This window comes from Mustela erminea, chromosome 8 (assembly GCF_009829155.1).
Source record: "Mustela erminea isolate mMusErm1 chromosome 8, mMusErm1.Pri, whole genome shotgun sequence".
NCBI lineage: Eukaryota > Metazoa > Chordata > Mammalia > Carnivora > Mustelidae > Mustela > Mustela erminea.
Window position 1 is genome coordinate 77,811,682 of NC_045621.1, and position 22,002 is coordinate 77,833,683.

Below are 22,002 nucleotides of genomic sequence, written 5' to 3' on the forward strand. Positions count from 1 at the left end.
TAAATAAATCTTTTAAAAATTTTTATTTATTTATTTGACAGAGAGAGACACAGTGGAGAGAGGGAGCATAAGCAAGGAGGAGTGGGAAAGGGAGAAGCAGACTTCCCGCTGAGCAGGGACCTTGACACAGGGCTTGATCCCAGAGCACTGGGATTATGACCTGAGCCAAAGGCAGATACTTAATGACTAAGCAACCCAGGTGCTGCTAAGACAAATACATCTTTAAGAAAAAAGAAAACAGGGGTGCCTAGGTGGCTCAGTCAGTTAAGTGGATGTCTTTAGCTGGCATTACGAACCTAGGATCCTGACATTGAGCCTGGTATCAGGCTCCCTGCTCAGCGGGGAGTCTGCTTCGCCCTCTCCTTCTGCCCCTCCCTCCACTGTTCATATACGTGTATGCTCTCTCTCTCTCTCAAATACATAAAATAGAATCTTAAATATATATAATATATATATATACATATACATATATATACATATATATATACACACACATCCATGGCTGAGGACATGTATTGGGACTATTTTAATTTATCCTTAGCAATAATAGGCAAATTTCCTTTGAAATTAGTTAAGATAGATACCAAGTTTAGATAGTTTGAAATGTGGAAAGGATGCATATAACTAAGATAACTAAGGAGTCATAGCTCTTAAATTAATATTAGCACGTTTTACTCATCCTTACTTCTACCGAAATTCTTTTTAAAGTTAAAGAACCCAAAGTCCACATGAAGCTTAGTATTTTAAATAAATTCCCCCTCCCCCTATGAAAAGAGATTACTATGGCCCATAGGGAAGATTGAGTCAAGAGTTTGTGACATGTAGAATTTTGACTCCTAGAACTTCATGACTCAGACCTGTAGCAGTTGAACTAAATCTAGTTCCTGGGGAAGTAGCATGCAGTGGAAAGGGAGAGGGCTCTAGAATGAGGGAGACCTACAACTTCATCCTGATGTCCCCTCCCCTCCTTATTAGCTGTATGCTTTTGTGCAAGGTTATATGACAGCTGTAAGCCCCAGTTCCATTATTTATAGAGAGGGGATCATCATACCTTGTTGAGGGTGGGTTGCAAACATATGAGGTCATTATGTATGTATCATGCCAAGAAGAGTGCCAGGAAGCTCACAGATACTTGGACAGAGTAGCTGCTGAATTACTTTACCTTCTCGTTCCTCATTTTGTCATGCGTAAATTAACTATCTCCCAAGGCTGTTGTGATGGCAGTAAAGAAATGGTACAGAGTATATATATGTAGTACTTGGCCTTTAGTAAATGGTAGTAGAAAATATTGTTCCACTCCAGAAAGGCTTTAGAAAAAAATGCTACCTCCTTTTTTTTTTTTTTTTTCTAAATATGAAGGGTTAATTGTTTAATGTGTATTAGTGCTGCACCATCGTCATTATCAAAGTTAGCTGGAAAATAGTATAGTTACCGAGGAGGGGGCAGGGCAAAATGGAGGTGCTGATAGAGAGTTAATTTGTTAACTTTGGGGAAAGAGGGATGGAATGTGAAAGAGCCAGGCTGGAGAGGGTTAGGGAGGAATCACACTGCAGAGGCTGATCGGGCAGTGCTATTTTTTTGAAGGTAAGTAGAACCATGATCTCATTCAGGTAGGCCCTGGTGATGAGTAACTGTCTTTGTGAGAATTAATTACTGAGGCCTTAGAAAGATAACTAGGCCAATTAAGTTTACAGGGATTTAGTCTACTCCATGGTATCTTATTTTTCTTGGGAAAGTGGTAGAGGATAATTTTCTCAGCTGACCCAGATCCCTCATTTGTTAGAAGCTGAGACTTTTTTTTTTTTTTTTAAGATTTATTTATTTATTTTCAGAGAAAGAATGGGGGGTAGTGCAGAGGGATAAGGAGAGGAGAATCCCAAGTGGACTCCTCACTGAGAGCAGAGCCTGATGTGGGGCTCAATCTCACAACCCCAAGATCATGATCTGAGACAAAATCAAGAGTTGGATGCTTAAGTGACTGAGCCATCCAGGTGCCCTATAGAAACTGATATTTCTGATGAGGAAATTATCCATGTGCTTTTGGGAGGGGGTGGGATAATCTCTGGCTTCCACTAGGGTATTATTAAAAAAGAACACACACACACACACACATATATACATATATAACACGTATATAATAATGTATGTGTATATTTTATATATATATACACATATATATGTACACACACACACACACATGGTACCAATCAAGCAACACAGGTGATCTTTCCAAACATGAACACAATCTCCTCCCTCACCACACTCCTTCTTCCAGTGTGAGCATTTCCAGGTCTCAGTTAGGAGGGATCACTCATTGTTTGAGTCAGGGGTCTTTTGAGGACAGGTGATAGAAACTCAATTTGAATTAAGTGGGCCAAGAAGTGAACTTGTTGGTTCATGAAATTTGGAAGGACAGGAGTATACATGATGGTCAGAACCAGAAGCTTTAGCACTAATTTTCTCTCAATTTATGTCTGTTTCTCTACAGTTGGTGATTTCATTCTCTTCCATTCTCTTTTGAGGTGAAACCCCCAAAGATGAACCTTGCTTAGAAGGCTCCCTTTGTTTACTTGTTGAGTACTTATTGTGTGCCTGGTTTTGGAAGGGATTTGGAGATAAAAACTCGTTCAACATGGTCTCTATCCTCAAAGGACACATGCACATGGATTTATAAATGAGGACGTGCAGGCATTATACAACCACTACTGCAAAGCCCTGATTAATATTTTTAAATTTAACTGTGTAATTAAACTATTGTAATTGTAGCTTCAATTTATTAGAATTTTCCTTTCAGTATTTCTCCATTTAGTACGCTTTAGATGAAATTAGACTCAGCTGAGCTTAGAACTGTGGAAGCTGAATGGATGAATTCTCGACTTCCCCCATAGCCTCAAGAAACTCTATGTACATGTAACAATCTGTGGGCTAGTTGCCCTGGTAACACGTGTGCATTTTGCCAGACCCTCAGAAAGATGTGATCTCTAATTAACCTTAAAATTAACAGGCTAACAGCAAAGATTTCATAACAATTCAGAAGAAGAGGCAGAAAATATTCTAGAAAGTGTAAATCTGAGGGGACACTTGTAAACCTGCTGAGGTAGTAAAATATTATGGGATTTCAAAAGGCTGAGAGACTACAAAGCACCAACATCAGAATAGTAATTGAGTGTGTTTGTTCCTCAGTTTGAGTCTCACATCTAAATGTTTTGAAGGAAATTAGAAAAAATGGTTTAAAAATATATTTAGCCTTTAAAAAAAAAAAAAAAAGGGGATGCCTGGGTGGCTCAGTTGGTTAAGCAGCTGCCTTCGGCTCAGGTCATGATCCCAGCGTCCTGGGATCGAGTCCCGCATCGGGCTCCTTACTCGTCAGGGAGCCTGCTTTTCCCTCTGCCTCTGCCTGCCATTCTGTCTGCCTGTGCTCGCTCTCTCTCGCTCTCTCTCTCTCTGATAAATAAATAAAATCTTAAAAAAATATATAAAAATATATTTAGCCCAATGTCTTTTAGAGTGGATATTAGAGTAGATGTTAGATCATGTTGAAAATGGAATCTGCTCTTAAAAAATTATTAATTGCATGTTTTGACCTGTCTCCTTTCCTGTCTTGGGCGTTCATTTGACCAGGTTTCCCAAAACTACTTTGTTCTCTGGTGAATAGATAAAAAGTGAGTACTTTTTTTGGTGAGAGAGCAGAAGGCTGGCTGAGGACAAAGCAAAAACTGGCATCTTGCACCCCCTATCCATCCGCTCCCCTCGGTAATATGTGTGACATTCCTCAGGCACCCCTGGCTGCCCTAAAAGAAAAACAAATAGTTAACTTGGAGAGATCACAATCCTGCAAGACAGGAATCTCCCTCGGTTTACAAATGTCCTAGTGATTTACAACAAAGAAGCTATCTTTTCAATAGCCCAATTTCCAGAGACAAATAACTCAGTTCCTCAAGCCCTACTGTCGCCCTCCCCTCCATAAAAACTGAAGGAGGCTGAGGCAGAAGGAAATGTAAATAAAGTTAAATTTCTTCTAAACCCAAATCTCACTAACAAGGACACTTGATGGGAGAAATGTGAAACTTTATCTCTAAACCTCCAAGATAGTGTCAGCAATCATTCCCAAGCATATGACCCACTGGTATACATCTAAAGGGTCTCACGAGAAGATTTTTTACTAGTAATAAATAACCTTTCTCCCAACAATAGCTAACCCTTCAAGGTATTAGAGACCTTGCTTCCAAAATTCCTTAGAGACTAAGATCATCCCCTTTGTCCTCACCTACCCAACTCCTGTGTATATAATTAGCCACTTCTCAGGATAGTGGTGCAGCAGCTCTTCCTGCCCATGGGTCCTGTCCCCATGCATTAATAAACCACCATTTTGCACCAAAGATGTCTCAAGAATTCTTTCTTGGTCATCGGCTCTGGACCTCACCCCACCAAACCTCATCTAGGTTCTAGAACTTCATCATTTTTTGTTGTAAAATTAGATGAAAGTAGCATCTTTTTTCTCCCCGGGTTGGGATATAATTGACATATAATGTGGTATGATTTTATGGCATACACTGTAATGATATATTTTGTATATTTTGCAAAATGATTAGCACAATAAGGTTAGTTAACATCCTTACCTCACATAGTTACAAATTATTGTATGTACTTTTAAAATCTACACTCTTAACAGCTCTCAAATACACAACACAGTATTGTTAGCTATAGTCACCATGCTGTGTATTATACCCCCAGAACTCAATCATTTTATGCCTGGAATTTTGGTCACCTTCACCCCTGTTCTTTATTTTCCCCCTAACCGTGTTTCCCCCACCTCCCACCCCCAATAATCACCAATCTTTTTTTCTACTTCGATCAGATTGGTATCTCTTGGAGATCCTGTTTTGGCTATATGCCCAGAAGTGGAATTGTTAGGTCATACAGTAGTTTTATTTTGAATTTTTAGAGGAACCTCCATATTATTTTCCATAGTGACTGTACCATTTTACATTCTCACCAGCAGAGTATAAGGGATCCCTTTTCTCCACATCCTTGCCAGCACTTACCTCTTTTCTTTTTGACGATAGCCATTCTAATAGGTGTGAGGTGATATCTATTGTGGTTTTGGTTTGCATTTCTCTAATGATTAGCGATATTGAGTACCTTTTTGTGTACCCGTTGGCCATTTGAATATCTTTTTTTGGAAAAATGTCCATTTAAGGGCTTTGGTCATTTTTAAATTGGATTGTTTCTTTGCTTTTGAGTTGTATATTATACATTTTTGATATCAACCCCTTATCAGATATATGGTTTGCAAGTATTTTCTCCCATTCTGTAGGTTGCCTTTTTATTTTTTTGATAATTTCTTCTGCTATGCAGAAGCTTTTTAATTTAATATAGTCCCACTTGTTTATTTTTGATTTTGTTGCTTGTGCTTTGGATGTCCTGTCTATAAAATTGATGCCAAGAGCAATAAGAGCTTTTCCCTTATTTTTTTTTTTTTATATCAGTTTTATGGTTTCAGGTCCTACATTTAATCCTTTTTGAGTTAATGTTTGTGAATGATGAATTACATTTCATTCTTTTCCATATGAATATTGAGTTTTCCCAGTACCATTTACTGAAGAGATTATCTTTTCCCCATTGAGTATTCTTGGCTCTTCTGTCAAATATGAGTTGACCATATATGCATAGGGTTATTTCTAGGCTTTTGATTCCATTCCACTGATCTTTGTTTCTGTTTTTATGCCAGTCTTAAACTGTTTCAGTTACTATAGCTTTGTAATATAGTGTGAAATCAGGATGTATGATGCTTCTGGCTTTGTTCTTTCTCAGGATTGCTGAGGCTGTTTGGTTCCATATGAATTTCAGGATAGTTCTTAATACTTTTATGAAAAATGCCATTGGAGTTTTGGTCAAGATTTCATTGAATCTGTATATCACTTTTGGTAGTATGGATATTTTAACCATACTAATTCCTTCAGTTCATGAAAACAGAATATCATATCATTTATTTGTGTCTATTTCTTTAATCAGTTTTATAGTTTTCAGTGAACAGATATTTCGCCTCCTTGTTTAAATTTATTTTTAAGTATCTTGTGTTTTTATTACAGATCCCTATTGTAAATGGGATTGTTTTCCTTATTATTATTATCTTTTGGTGGGATAACTTGCTGTTGTTACATAGGAACACACTGATTTTTATATGCTGATTTTATACCATGCAACTTATTGCATTCATTGAATATTTTAACAGTTTTTTTGGTGGTATCTTTAGAATTTCTATGGGTAAGATGATACCATCTGCAGAGGCAATTTTATTTCTTTCTTATTCAAATGAATTTTCTTTCTTTTTCTTGCCTAATTGCTAGAACTTCTAGTACTCTGTTGAATAGGAGTAGCAAAAGTGGACTCCTTGTCTTGTTTCTGGTTTTAGAGGGAAAAAGTTTCAACTTTTCACCATCAAATGTTATGTTGTATGTGGGCTTGTCATTGTTTTATCATTTTGAGGTATATTTCTTTAAAAAAATATTTTGTTATTTATTTGTTATGAGAGAGAGAGAGAGAGAGAGAGCACATATATGCACACACACAAGCAGGGGGAAGGGCTGAGGGAGAGAGACTCTCTAGCTGACTATGGGCAGAGTTTAGAGCCCCAGTGGGGCTCCATCTCACCATGAGATCATGACCTGAATCAAAACCAAGAGTTGGTTGCTTAACCAACTGTACCACCTAGGTGCCCCAAGGTACATTCCTTTTATACTCAATTTGTTGAGAAGGTTTTTTTTTTTTAATTAAAAAAAATTTTTTTTATATCATAAATTGATGTTGAATTTTGTTAAATGCTTGCACTGGTATGTATCTGTGCATTTGAGTAAGTGGTCTCCTCTTTTAGACTTTATAGATGTCCTTTGGCAGGGATGATCTTTTACCAGTCCTCCCAGTTGTGGTTCTGGATAGGTCAGCTAGTAGTGCCCTTGGGCAAGTGGGGCTTCCTATCTGGGTCTCTATTTGGGCAAGGCTGCAGCCTATGCTCTGAGGTCAGGGGGTACCATTGGCTGGGTTCAGCTTCAGGTACAGTTGCTGCATGGAGTCCCCAATTTATCCAATTAGGCTGCTGGCTATGCTCTGTGATCAGTTTGGGCCTCTAGATGGGCTATGCAATCTAGCTGGTCTTGGTGGGATATGCCACTGATGGGATTCCACAACTAGGCAAGGGTATAAGGCTTGGCTCTGCAATCCTTCCTGCTCAGGGGTCTCAGGTTGTGATCCTTGACTAGATGGTGCCACTGGATGGACTCCGTGTTCAGGTGGGCCATGGGCTGTTCCCAGGTTGTTCTAGTTGTCAGGCTCTGCTCTGGGATCAGGTAGGGATGAATGCTGTGCTCTGAAGTTGGGGAGGGCTGCACACTGGGTTTCCCGATGAGCTAGACTGCTGACTGTGCTGCCTTCTTGGGCAAGATTGTTGGCCAGGCTCTTTGGTCAGGAGGGCCGTCCAGCTTGATTCTGCACTTGGGTGTGGCTGGGAACTGAAGTCAGGTAGGGTTTTCCGGTTTCTTCGTCAGGCGGGACTGTGTATATGCTTCACGATTGGACGTGGTCCCTGGAACCTGGTCCCTGGAACCAAGGACCTGGAACGTCGGCCTGGGAGGGGCTGTAGGTTGCATTCAGCAATTGTGCTAGGTTTAGGCGGGGCTGTGCTGCTGGGTGGGCCAGAGACTAAGCTCCCGTGCAGCCAGGGATGCTCTGGTTAGGCTTCCTTGTCTTGTCTCACAGGATTGAACCTTATACTTAGCAGTTAGGTGGGGCTGCAAATTTGGTTGCCTGACTCTTGAAAGTCATAAAACAGCTCTACCTCTAGTAATGGTCACTGGCTAGTGACCTGAATCAGGCTGAACTGTCCACCAATTTCTTGGCCAGACAGGCCCATCGTCTGGGCTCTGAGGATGGGCAGATCCGTTGCCTGCGCCCTCGGGGTGTAACTAGCTAACTAGCGGCAAGCGCGGCTGTAGCACGCGCTACGCAGTTGCCTGGATTCTCTCGCCAGACTTCCTGGTGGGGTCGGACTGGAGGCCATATGCCGCGGTAGGTGGAGCTTCAAGCGCGGTGGCCTGGCCAGGCAGCGAGTGGAGCGGGCTCCGTGCAGGAACAGCTCAGTGGCTAGTGAACTGAACCAGGCCAAACTGCCCAACCGAACACCCTGGCTGGCCAGACTGGTCCACTGCCACGGCTCTGCGGGTCGCCTGAGTCACTCGCTGGGATCTCGGCTTGTCGCTGCGGGCAGGAGCAACGCATTCTGCCCAGATCCGAACGCCGGATGCGGTAGGTCTCATCCCTCTTCTCCATTTCTGGGGCGAAGCTCCATAGATTTCCCCAGTGATTCCTGTGAGGTGACACCCAACTGGAACTCCTGGGAAACGAACCCGCAGTACTGGGGGAGCTGGATGTCTTCCTTGGGCTTCCCTTTCCCGCTGGAGAAGCCGCAGGCCCAGGAAGGTGGTCTCAGTTTGGCGCGGTGCCCGCGTGGGCGTGGGCGAGGGCGAGGCCGGCAGGGGGTAGCCGCTTCTCTTTCCTTTCCAGGAAGGACAGAGGTCTGTCCTGTCACTGTGGTCTCTCTGTCACTGTGGTCCCGGGCCTTGCTTCGGCCTCACCCCTGGGTTCTAGGATTTTCGCAGTGGTGTCTTATCAGTGGATAGTCGCGAACTGGTCTTCTCCTGAGGGGGACCGAGGTCAGAGAGACCCATGCCGCCATGTCGATGACGTCATGATCCGGACGCCGCGTCTCTCGATGCTCTAGTTTGTGTGGAGGATGTTTTGTGCAGAAACAGGGGCATAATATTCAGTTAAGGGGGCTCGTCGTTCCGCTGCATAGAATGGTTGTCAACAGCTTTAACTTGTGTAGTTTCGTGACCAAATGAAACGGTGACAGGTATTGAGACCCCCCCCCCCCCGAAAAGAAGTGAGGGAGTCTTTCCTGGTATGGAGACCCAGGAAGAGTTGCAGAATTTATGAGGGAACAGATTCTGTGAAGAAATGGATTAGTATACATAAATATTTACGAGGACGACAAACCTGTTGAGACACTGTCTTACAGCGAATCAAACATTGGAGGTTGAAATTGGCATGACCTCTCCTTGACTTCTTGTCTTTTATCTGGTCTTCCCTTTCCTTGTTTTTTTTTTTTTTTTTTTTCTTTTTTTTTCTGGGTAGCTCAGCATAAACACCCAGGAAGTAAAATCTCTGAAAGGCTTGTTCCTATGAAGAGGCAAGATTAAAGTAGATTCTTTATGCTCTCAAGTCAGTCGGCCTTTTAATATGTTGCTAGTACAAAAAATTTATTCAGCCTTCCACAAATTTTTCATGGCTTCCTCATTTCCTTCTTCCAACATAACTTCTGTTTCATGGTGAATGAAATCTTGCTTTCAGCAATTTCAAAGTAACTTCACCTTATCCACATGATTTTAGGGATCAGAGAAAAGGACAGATTAAATATTAACCTTCAACTGTGTTGTTCATGCTGACACACAGGCAAATCTGAATTTGTGGGCTGATGTTTGGCAGGGGGTCCGATTTTTTGCAGCTGTAAGCTAGAAATTATGGAATTTATGCAAAGTTAAGTTCTGCTTTGTGTGAAATTAGATGATAAAATGAGCAGTAGAAACTTGGCAAGGTATTCTTTTTTATTAACCAAGTGAAGGAAACTCCCTTTATTATAATCTTGGAAGCTTTTTTGTTCTTTTGTTTTTTTTCTTCTACCTTTCTGTCACTCTTTTATTTGCTTTTTCATTTTAGTAGTGATAGGGAGAGGGGAGCAGGTGTTCCTAACTGTAAATCCTATCTCCCTGACGGGGTGGTTAGGTTCTCTAAGATTTTTTTGACATCTTTGTGGATTGTCTCATAGCTATAGGACACTTTTTCCCCTTTGTGATATATGGGTTGTGAAGTCACTGTGTTGACTATATTCAATACCTGGGGGTTATTGTGGGTTGTAGAAGAATGTGTTATGACCACTGGATACACTATAGTAGCACTGACTCAGATTTCACTGACAGGTAGAATTGCATATTATGTTTGACCAATTTGAGTTAGGATTATTTTTTAATTCTTCTACTGTAATTCACATACATCTCCCTTTTAAAAAATAATATATTATTCTTCCTGGCTGGATCTGAGATTGCTTTCTTCTTCTACAGAGCTCAAAGTTTATGGCATATTATTGTCATTTATCCTGAGCTGGTAGTAGAGTCATCTTTACTTTAATCACTAGCAGAGCTGGGGATCAGAACTTGGGCACAATTTCTTATTTTACCTTACCATTTGGCCTTCTTGAAAGATTTTTATCTTTTTCTTTCTAAGTAATGTAAAATGTTTATTTTTTTAGAAAAAAGATCTACCTACCTTTTTCATAGAAGAAGAATGAGAGAATAAAACAAATAAGTTTAATAAACTGGTGGACTGACTTTTTTTTTTCACTTTGAAAGACACACATTATTAAGTTTCTGCTTTCTTAGAATTTGGGTACTGTCACAATATTCTCTAGGCTTTCAGAAGTTTGCTAATGATTTAATCCAATTGTTTAATTACCTTAAAATTTAAGTTAGAATCAAACAAAAGTAATTTGATAAACTTTAACTAGATATATTCCAATTTTATAACAACAGATTCTTGGTTCACTTTTTGGCTGCTCTTCTGTTCAGAGAAATAAATGAGCTTTTAGTGAAAATCAAAGTTAATACAATGTTTAGCATCTAAAGAATTTTTATACCACCTCCTATTTAAAGCTTCTTTTCCTATAAGGTACACTATATTTCTGAAGTGTTTTTAATGCCTAATATTCAAAGATTTTCTAATCCCCATAGAAGCTTCCTGCTGAAACCTCCTGTGATGTGCTGCAAAGGGGTCTATGATAAATGTAGTCTCTAATTCCTTATCTGTACTCTGGTCTCCTCTCTTGCTTTCCTTTTCTCATCTTTTCCTTTTCTCCTTGACCCCAAATTCGTTTCTTATCTGTCGGAACTGCTAGAAATCCTGCTGGTAAGTCTCAGCTAGAGATTCTGTTTCCTGCAGAGGGCAGGAAATGTTGCTGCTTCTCCTTGATTGATAAGAGGTGCTGAGCCCTGCTGAGCAGCTGCAATAAGCAAATCCCTGCTTCAGCAGAAGTGGGTGTTTTTAAGACATTGATCTCCTCCTGAGAGTTTGCTTTACCTGTGAGGTGTCAGGAAGGATGACTTGGTGTACTGATGTGGTCACTGGTCAATCTGTGGTTCCATCCACTACGGAGTGATCATGCCAAGTTGGAAGGAGACCACTAAGGGCTGAGATTATGGTGCTTCTTCATGATTTATGTTGTTAATAAGTACAGCTACATTGCCGTCATGGCCTTTATATCAAGTTGTTTTTGTTATGACTATTATTGTTCAAGAATTGCATTTTCCAATTAATGGAAGTACTTTAGGTACATTATCTATAATAATCATTTTAATGATAACACCGAATATGGAAATTAGGCCAGAGCATAAAATTAAGGATATTTGAATAATTATAGTGCAATCAAGTCAAAATTACTGACGTCTTTATTTGATGCTGGATTATGTGGAAAGCAGCGCAAGAACATACGTGCTTTGAAAGTTGAAAATACATCAGATTTTGACAGCACATCTGCATAAATTACCAAGTAGTTTGGGTGATTTTTTTTTTTTCCCTCCATAAATCTTCAAGTAAAAATAATAGTTGTAAGGATGAGTTTTGAACTAAACTGGAGTGAGTAAACCAATATTACAAGTAACTTCCTTATCATATTTGTTTTTTGAAAGCATAGTTTTGTAATCAATATCTGACATAGTACCTAGGCAATAATGAAATATTGTTCTTAATGTGTAAGGATGTACCATCTGACCAACAGAACTGACTAGAGGGAAATGTAATGAATCGAGTCAATGATAAAGCATATAAAATGTTTTTGGGGGCACCTGGCTGATTCAGTCAGTATAGCGTGTGGCTCTCTATCTCCGGGGTTATGAGTTTGAGCCCCATGTTGAGGGTAGAGCTTACTAAAAAAAGGGGGAAAAAAAAAAAGAAAAAAAATGTGTGTGGTTGAAGGCTTTGGTAAATAAAACAAATGTGGTTTTATATGTCAAATATTTCTTTATGCCATGTTAGCAATGGAATGTAGTAACTCAGTGGATTTAGAAGCATATGTCTCTGTAAGATATTTGATGATACAGAGGAAATAAGGAGGAGTAGGTTATGTATGAATATTTGACTTTCTTGAGGCTACAAACATGAAGAAGGTCAAGGACATAATTGGAATAAGTCCAAATGAGATAGAAGTCTAAGGTAAAGATGGTCTACACAGATGCAGTTTCTTTAGTAACTGATCTTTCTTTTCATGCTATTAATATTAAAAAATTATTGGAGATAACTGTGGCTATTCAATGCTCTTCGCTCCAAAGAGATCCACACTGTAATCCCTAGATCCTGTTTAGTATGTTACATTACATGTCATAAAGGATTTTACAGATGTAATTAAGGTTATGGATCTTAAAATAAGAAGATTATATTGGATTATCCAGGTAAACCCAGTGTAATCACACAAGTCCTTTAAAGCAAAAATGAAGGTAGAAGTGTCATTCAGAGAGGCGTGGCTGAAGAGGAAAACAGAGGAGATGGTGTATGTGAAGTCAGAGAGATTCCCTGCACAGGAAGGGTCTGATACATTGTCCCTGGCTCTGAGATGCAAGGGCCCTTGGGCAAAGATGGAAGGAGTCTTTAAGACTGAAGATAGCCCCTAGCTGACAGCCAGCAGAGAAACGGGGACTTCAGTCCTAAAATAACAAGAAACTGGTTCTGCTAACAACCTGAATGAACTTGGAAGGGAATTCTTCCTAGACCCTCCTAATAAGAAACTAGCTTGCCAACATTTTGATTTTGGTCTCATGAACCTGGAATAGAGAAACCATTTGAGCCAATTTGGACTTCTTACCTATGGAACTGTGAGATAATACATTTGTATTGTTTTAGCATTTTAAATTTGTGATTTTTAGGACAGTGACAGAAACTAAGGCAGTAACATACAGTAAAATGCTCAGATTTTGAATTTACATCTTGATGATTTTTCCTCTATCTGTAGTCCCATGTAACCATCAAATCAAGACAGAATATTTCCAGATCTTTTAAAAAGCTCTTTCATGCTCCTTTCCTGCCACTACCCTCTTGCTTGCCCTAGAGGTAATCAATGTTTTCACTTTATTACCATAGGTTACTTTTGCCCGCTTTTGAACTTCTGTCTAAAGGAATCATGTATGTACTCTAGTGTTTGGCTTGTTTTATTCATTATAAGTCTGTAACGTTGTCTATATTGCTGTCCATAGCAATAGTTTGTTTTCTTTTATTGCTACACAATAATATGCATCTGTATGCAGCTTTGTAAATTATTATTCATTGTATGAATATAGCACAATTTATTCTGCTATTGATAGATATTTAGAATTGTTCTGGTTTTTGACCATTATGAATAAAGATGTGATGAAGATCTTTGTGCATATCTTTTTGGGGAACATAAGTACTCATTTCTCCTGGGTGTGTAATAAGAAGGGAATGGAATGGCTAGGTTATATGATAGTTTTATCTTTAGTTGATATTACCAGACAGATTCTGCTGCTTATTCTCTACCGATTTTGGACTTTTTCCAAAGAGCACCGATGGAACAAAAGATAGTCCAAGAAACAGAAACACATACATAGGCTTACCTAAATTATGGTGAGCAAATCATTGATATTCATTGGGAAAAAGAAAGTCTTTTCAGTAAATGATGCTAAATCAGTTTGATATCTATGGAAAAAATATGAACCTTGTTCCCTATCTCACAAATTATGATTTGAATTTGATGATAGAAGTAAATCTAAAAAGGAAAAAAGTAAGGCTTCTAGAAGAAAATACAGAAGATTATATTCATGACCCAGAGGAAGGCAAACACTTCTTAAGCAGGATATAAAAAACATAATTCATAAAGGGAATAGTTGATAAATCTGACCTCATCAATATCAGGAACTTCTGGTTACTGAAAGACACCATTAAGAGAGTGAAAAGGTGAGTCTTAGACTGAGAGAAGATATTTGTAGTGCATATATCAACATAAGACTTATATCTAGAATATAGAAACAACTCTTAGAAATCTATAGGTAAAACCAAGCAGTTCAAAAAAAAGTGAATATACAGAAGGTCAATAGGCCTATAGATAGGTGCTGAACATTGTCGGTCACCTGGGAGATGAGGCAGCACAGTAAGGTGCCACCACACAGGTAGCAGAGTGGCTAGAATTATGAAGAGTGCTTTTAACAAGGACACGAAGCAACTGTAACTCTCATATTACTGGTGGGGGTTAAATTGGTGCAACCAGTTTGGACAAATGTTCTGCAGTGACAAATGTTCTATGACACTGAATCACATTAATATTTTAGTAAGTCAGAATTCACCAGAGGAAGAAAAGTAACCAGAAGTGGTGCTACGAGAGATTTTGTGAACTCTTAAGAAGACTGGAGTGGTGGTGGGAGGTGTATAAATAAGCACTTGGGAGGTAAATAAAGGGATATACTGCATCTGTGTAGTTGAGAGAAACTCAGACACTGTGTAAGCTTATTTCTTCTAGCTTACAACTATAACAAATCAAATGTTTGTGAGTCAATCAAATGTTTGTGAAACTATGTGGCCTCACCTCCCTGACTTTTCTCCTTTGCTACAAAACAGGATCTAGAATTTGTGAGATGGTCAGTGAGCACTTCTGTGAGTTGGCTTGCACTGTCAGCTATGGTGGGAGCCCCCCCCTTTGCCCTTCTGTCCCTGTTGTGGCTGAAGACCTGGAAGGGGTGGGGTCTGCTTTATCAGGAAGGTTGCTCCTGATAAACATAAAGTGATGTTTTTCAATAAAAATATGTGAAGTTTTACCAGAGCCATTTCACATTTCTCTTAAATACCCTAAAATTATCAGGATTTTTTTTTTTTAAAGATTTTATTTATTTATTTAACAGACAGAGATCACAGGTAGGCAGAGAGGCAGGCAGAGAAAGACAGGAGGAAGCAGGCTCCCCACGGAGCAGAGAGCCTGATGCGGGGTTCGATCCCAGGACTCTGGGATCATGATCTGAGCCAAAGGCAGAGGCTTTAACCCACTGAGCCACCCAGGTGCCCCTATCAGGGTATTTTAAATTACTACAAAATAAAAATATTACTCCTTCCAGAGTTAACATTTTCCTTGCAAAACCAAGCTTTTTAGGTGTTTTAATTTTTCAGATTTTAAGTTATCTCTCCACTTGATGTGGGGCTTGAACTTAGAACCCCGAGAACAAGAGTCACATGCTCTACCGATTGAGCCAAGCAGGCACACCAAGGTGTTTTAATGACATTTCCAAAGCTAGAGTTATTTGCATGACAGGATTTCGCTCTTTTTTGTGCCCTCTGTGAAGAGTCAATTCTTTTCTTTCTTAGGACTGTCCTCCATCCTATGTTCACAAAAAAGGTTCATCTTGATGACTCAGCGGTCCCAGAGAGATGAGGATTGCATCTTTAGCTGCCACCGGCACCTGTTCTGCTCTTTGTCCTGATGTTGTTGATAGATCACCCTAATTCCTTCTTGTTCATCATCACGTCCTTTTGTCTTGTTTTAGAAACCACTCTCAGGCATTTTAATATTGAAGACCTTTTATATTCCCTCATGTCCATCTCTTCTATGATATAGATGAATACAGACTCTAATACGTTTCTGTTGTTCTTTATTGGCCAGACGAAAGTAAACAACTTGATTGTTCTCAGAACCTGTCTCATGCCTCATTAGGTACTAGGGGTAAGCAGACGGCAGCAGCAATACACAGCTCTGCAGAAACATCTGATTTATTTTTATGAGCAAGTTATAGTCTTTAAGACATGAGCACCAAAGTCACAAGTGGTGCCATATACATCATAAAAATGAAAGATGTTTTCTTACATGTCATGAAATAACCCATGCGTGTAATTCCTTTGAGGGAAAAAATAAATAGTCGCTTAGAACAAATTGATTTTTTTAAACCATGTTATACAGTTGTCTTTCCAAAATCAATGATTTGGTTGCCTTGGTAAAAATTAAAAAGCACAAAAATGTTATCATCTGTATCTGAGAAGAGTGTGAAAGTTCAAATTTTCCTGGCTTAAAGTATGATCTTTTTATTCTGTTTTTGTAGAAAAGCTTCTCCATTTGAAAGCTTGTACCTATTCTCCATTCCTTAGAGCAAAATTCTTTTGTTTAGAAATATGCATCTGTAAGTGATTCCACCAATGATGAATGAGTACAACCAAAAATATTCTTTGCTAGCAGAAGGGCTGGGTTTATTATTTTGGGTTTATTAGATAATAATAAACAACTTATATTCCACAATATTTTATCATTTACAGATTGCTTTTTCTTAATAAGCTTGGTAGGTAGTTTTCAGTTCCTATTTTTCAGGTAGGAACCACATCAGAAGTTAATTTTTATGGTTATTAAGTGGCAGAAAATCAAGTTAAAATTTAGTTTTCCTACAGTGGGGTCCTAGGGTCCAAGTCTTAATTCTTTTTTTTTTTTTTTAAGATTTATGTATTTATTTGAGATAGAGCATGTGAGCAGGGGGAGGGGCAGGGAAAGGGAGAAGGGGAATCCCAAACAGACTCCCTGCTGAGCATGGATCCTGATGCAGGTTTGATTTCAGGACTCTGAGATCATGACCTGAGCCCAAATCAAGAGTCAACCACTTAACTGACTGAGCCATGCAGGTGCCCCCTAAGTCTTAATTCTAGTCTTGATTTTAGTTATTTATAATTGCTTTTACAAAAATCTGTGAGGAAAGTTGTTCCTTGATAGCTCAGCAAACTTAGAGGATCAAACTCAGAGCTGGGAGTCAAAGGCCCTGAGTTCTAGTTTGGATTCTTAATTTGCAAAGCATGTTACAGGTCTCCTACTCAGCAATCAGCAAAATATTTCTCAGGGGCCTATAGAATGCCAGGTATGATATTAGGCACTATGACGCCCAAGAAACAGGAAAAATTCTTTTGCTCTAAAGAACTTAGGAGTCATCTTCTAGAGACAAGATTTATTGTAAAGGTTCAATTCACATTAATGTTAGAGCATTATAAGGCAGGTCAGTCATTTTATCTTTAAAGCTGAGATGTCTTTTAGTCCTTCTTTTTTCTTCCTCCTCCCCCTCTTCCCCCTCCTCCTTGTAGTCCTCCTCCTCCTTCTTCGTGAGAACCCAAAGTTTGGAGAAGCAAAGTGACTTGTAATGGGGGTCCAAAGTTGGATTAACAGGAGAGCTGTGCTTAGACTGGGGTACTTTGGAGCGTATTTGAGTATTTTCTGTTTTACAATTCTAAACTGCCCCAGGAGTTGGGCAGATGGTTAATGCAATATGTTCTGAGAAGGATAAGTCACTGCATTCTGAGAAAAAGCCATGGAGGAGGAAACATCTGAACTGACCCTTGAAAGATGTACAGGATGTAGGTAAGGCAGGTGAGAAGGGCTTTCCAGGGGGACCAAATAGGATAGATTAGCACATTGGGGATTAGACAATAAGAATGAGGTAGGTACTTTCTCCTATTGGAAAGTATTAGCAAGGGAAGCTTGGAAATCAAAAGAAATCATGGTGATGTTTAGAGAAGTTTGTTTTATTTTCTTTATTTTTTAAGTAGGCTCCATGCCCAACATGGGGCTTGAACTCATGACCCTGAGATCAAGAGTCGAGTGCTCCACTGACTGAGCCAGCCCAGCGCCCCTTTAGAGGTTATTTTATAGTGGAGAGCAGGATTGATAATAGTATGTGAAAAACTAAAATAGAAGAGATCAAGTTGGAGGTTATTGAAGCAGTTGAGTTATTAATGATAAGTGTCCAATTGATATGGTAGTGTGGAAATGAGAAGAAGTTTATAGATATGAGAACTCTTGAAGGATGAACTGAAGGAAGTTGATGACAGCTTGGATCAGGGAGGTGGCAGAGAAGATGTAGGAAAGGAGAATGAAGTTTGAGCCTTCATGGAGAAAACAAATGAAAAATGAACCAGTATGAGCAGAAAAAGAGAAGGTAGAAGGAGAAGACAATTTTGATGGGGAAAGTGACAATTTCATTGGGCTTCAGGTGAGAGGGTAACATCGAGGCAGAAAACTTTACAAGGTGGACAGGAAGGTACCTCCTATTCAGTAAAGAGATCACAGGCTGAAGACACAGATTTAGGAAATATCTGCATAGAAAAGTGGGAGTAGGATTAAACTGAGTGGCCGTGGATTAAACTGAGGACTGGAGTGGAGTGGGAGAACTTTGAGAAACACCTGCCTCTAAGGGGAGTAAGTGGGGAGAAGAGTCCATGTAGGCAGTACAGTCCCTGAGGGAAGGGGGTTAGCCCAGAAGCAGGACAGTTAGAAAAGTGCAAGACCAGAATTCAGTTTCAAAAGGAAGGAGGTGGCTGATTTTAACAAGAGGGTAAAAATGTATTTTTAAAGTTTTCAATTGAAAGAGTATTAGGGAGAAATGTAATAATCCTCATAGAATGGGCCCAGAAAATCTATTAATGGTTGTTTCCCAATCTTGTAGGGGTATGTTGGTAGGAAATATTTCTAGAACTTGGTATGGTGATTTTCTATATTTCCTAAAAAGTAAAGAAACAAATCCGAGAAAATAAATAAAACCCAGTCAAATGAACAACCTTGAATAGAGATAAAAAAGATAACTTTTTATTGGTAGAAGTATCAATTTCTCTGATTTGTTTCATCCTCATTTTTTTATGGAGTTAAATTTTCCAAGTGGTTGACTTTAGTTAGTTAGTTAATTAATTAATTAAATTTGAATTCCAGTATAGCTAACAGACAGTGTTGTATCAATTTCAGTGATTCAACAATTCTGTGCATTACTCAGTGCTCATTAAGATAAGTGCACTCTTAATCCCCATCACCAATTTCACCCATCCTATCACCCACCTCCCCTATGGTAATAATCTGTTGGTTCTCTATATTCACTGTTATTTTTGAAAGAAGAATTCCTATTCAGAGTGTAAAGGAATTGGATGAATATTCTTTAATTTCTCTGGGAAGTATCACCCCAGATTAAAAACAAATAGATTTTGACAAGGAGACAAAAGAGATTTATTTTCAAAGAGGACTGACTTAGTAATTATAATTCAGATGATTGGAAGTACTGTATCTTCATTTTCTAAACCAGTTTGGAAAAAAGAAAGGATCTTTAAAAAGTGTGTTTAAAAAGTGTCTTTTTTTTTTTTAAATTGGTGAGAGTAGAGAGAAGTGTGAAGTATGTTATAGCTTTAGACATGTGGAGAATTTAATAAGTTTAGTAGGGTTACTGTGAACCCTTGACATTCCAAGTTAACATAACTCTCATTTTCTTTTTTTAATGTCTGTTATTAGAACATACTTGGAATTAATTTATGCAACTTTGCTTGCCTTTAAGCGTCCTCTTGCTTTTACATCTTTATATTTACTATGAAATGATAGAATATTTTATACACAAATTATATTAGATATCATCATGTAAGTCAACTGAAATGAAATTTATTTTCTACATTTGTAAATAACTTCTTAAATTTTATGGATTGCTCAAGACTGAAAAAAAATAGACTGTCAAGATTTTTAGAGAGGACATATGAAGAAGTTTTTAAGCTCAGATATATTCATCAAATATTTGATTCTGCTTTTCTGATTTATATTAGTTATTTTTACCGTATTGATTCTTATTTTGTGTGATGATGTTGAATAAATGTTATTAAGTACTTAAGTCTTTTTGGAATATAGTTTGCATAGTAGATAAAGAGATCTACTTTAGATTTGAAATCTGGATGCCCTACATCTAATGATAACTTTTTTCTTTTCTATTTCCATAATTTTATCTCTTAAAATTTTCTTTCTCAGAGCTTGCAACATTAATGTCTTTTTCTAAGTGAAAATGGAAAAAGCCAAAAGCAGGGATGTGTAGAAAGAATTTTGCCAGGAATGTTTAATTTGACATACATTTAATACCTGCAATAGCAAGCCAGATAGCAAGAATGAAATACATGTCTCCAAACATGAGATTCCAATATAAAAATTTGAGATCAGATGAAGTTACTTTGCAGTTCCTTCTGGCAATTAAAAGATTTCAGGTTTCATTGTATGTGAATTGTGAGTAATAATTCTGGGGATAATTAGACAAAAGGCAACTGGGAGTGGGAATATTAAAAAGAGAAGTAAAGCTAATGATGGAGAAAGAACAAATTTTTATAAACAACTGAGACAGAAACTGAAAGATAGTTGAGAGAAATACTGGGCCTTGGAAAAAATTCCCTAGTAGCCTCTAGGAGGAAGGGAGGCTACTTGGTTGAGGCTTCAGTGAGCTAAGCTACTGGGGCTTGGGAACATGGGAGTCAGTTATGAGTCATAGAATTGAAAGGACCACGGTCATTTTGGACGTAGTCACAGACAAAAGAAATGCTTTAAAGTATTTATGTCATTTGCCACAAAGCTAAGTTAATTTATAAACATGTCATTAATATTGGAGAAAAGAGATGGGAAGAGGGAGATTCTGCAAACTGACAGCATGCAGTACTTATCCTTGCTAATTTAGATGTTAAAAAGTGTGATTAACATCTTTATGTAATACGGTGTTTTTGTAATTTTGTTTTACAAATATAAGGGTATACATATATATATATTTTTTGCCTTCTCATAGATTTAGTGATGACATTGTTTCCCTAAATTGTTCTTTTCCTATGGTTTTAGTTTATTGTCTGTAAATTATGCCACAGGGATTTTTCTGGTCTTGAACATCTGTGGTTTGGGGAAAACTTTACGTGTTTTAACGAAAACAGGTACAAGTTTGTATAAAAGGATTTCAAACAGTAAAAATGCCTAAAGTAATTGTGGCTCTATCTGGTCACCATAGAATAATGCAGTTTAAAATGGACATGTCTAACCTAATGAACATTCCAGAATTAAAATTTCAATGTATTAGACATGGAGATGATTTTTTCCCTCCCAAGAACCAAGTCTTATCTTAAAAACGGGAGCCTGGAGTAACCTCCTTTTAGTTTTAGAATATAATGGTGAGGATCCATATACCTTAGTGTAACCCTGGGTCCCAGGTTTCACCAGCACTTGAGTATAACTGAGCTCATCTGAATAGCCAAATTAATAACAACGTTTCCATAGTTCTGAGTCTTATCTCTGCATCTGCTCAAATAGCACTGAGGGATCCTTCTGCCGATGGTGAACTGAGACACAAGTGTGCTGACAGTTTTCTACTTTGGTCTCCTTGTCTGGAAGCTCTGGCATAGTTGTTGCTGTTAATGCCTTTAGTGTAATTGTCATTGAGTCTGCTAAGGGTGCACTTTTCCATGCGGGCAGTGCCACCAATATTTCTTTCTCTTATGGGTGCTTTGGTTTCAGTTCAGATGTTACACTCACAGGAATGCCCTCCGCGTCCCTCCTCTTTCTGTGCCTTCATAACTCTCTGTACTTCTTCTTTGTAGACTTGAACACTTGTAATTATTTAAGTGACTTCTGTATTTTTAAAATTTTAACTGCCCTACCCCAATATCTTTAGCACTTATTTAATTTTTATTTATTTATTTAGCAGAGATTTTATTTATTTATTTGACAGAGAGTATGCCCACAAGCAGGGGGAGCAGCAGGCAGAGGGAGAGGGAGAAGCAGGCTCTCCACTGAGCAGAGATCCTGATGTGAGGATCATGACCTGAGCTGAAGAGGGATGCTTAACTGACTGAACCACTCAGGTGCCCCTATTTTTAGCATTTTAGACAGCTTGATGTATAATAATTTTAAGAATTATTTTATGTGATAATTTTTTTTGATCATGGAGAAATTATTGAGACAATTGAGGACATCTTGAAATCTGCTTGGAATCCTCTTGGGAAGTGATTGGGCATGAATTATTAATTACTGATTTTTTTAGATCCAGCCTTAGTTGGCATTAGGAATCTGGGGAATTTTTCCATTGGATTATGGATGATTTTGCTTATAAA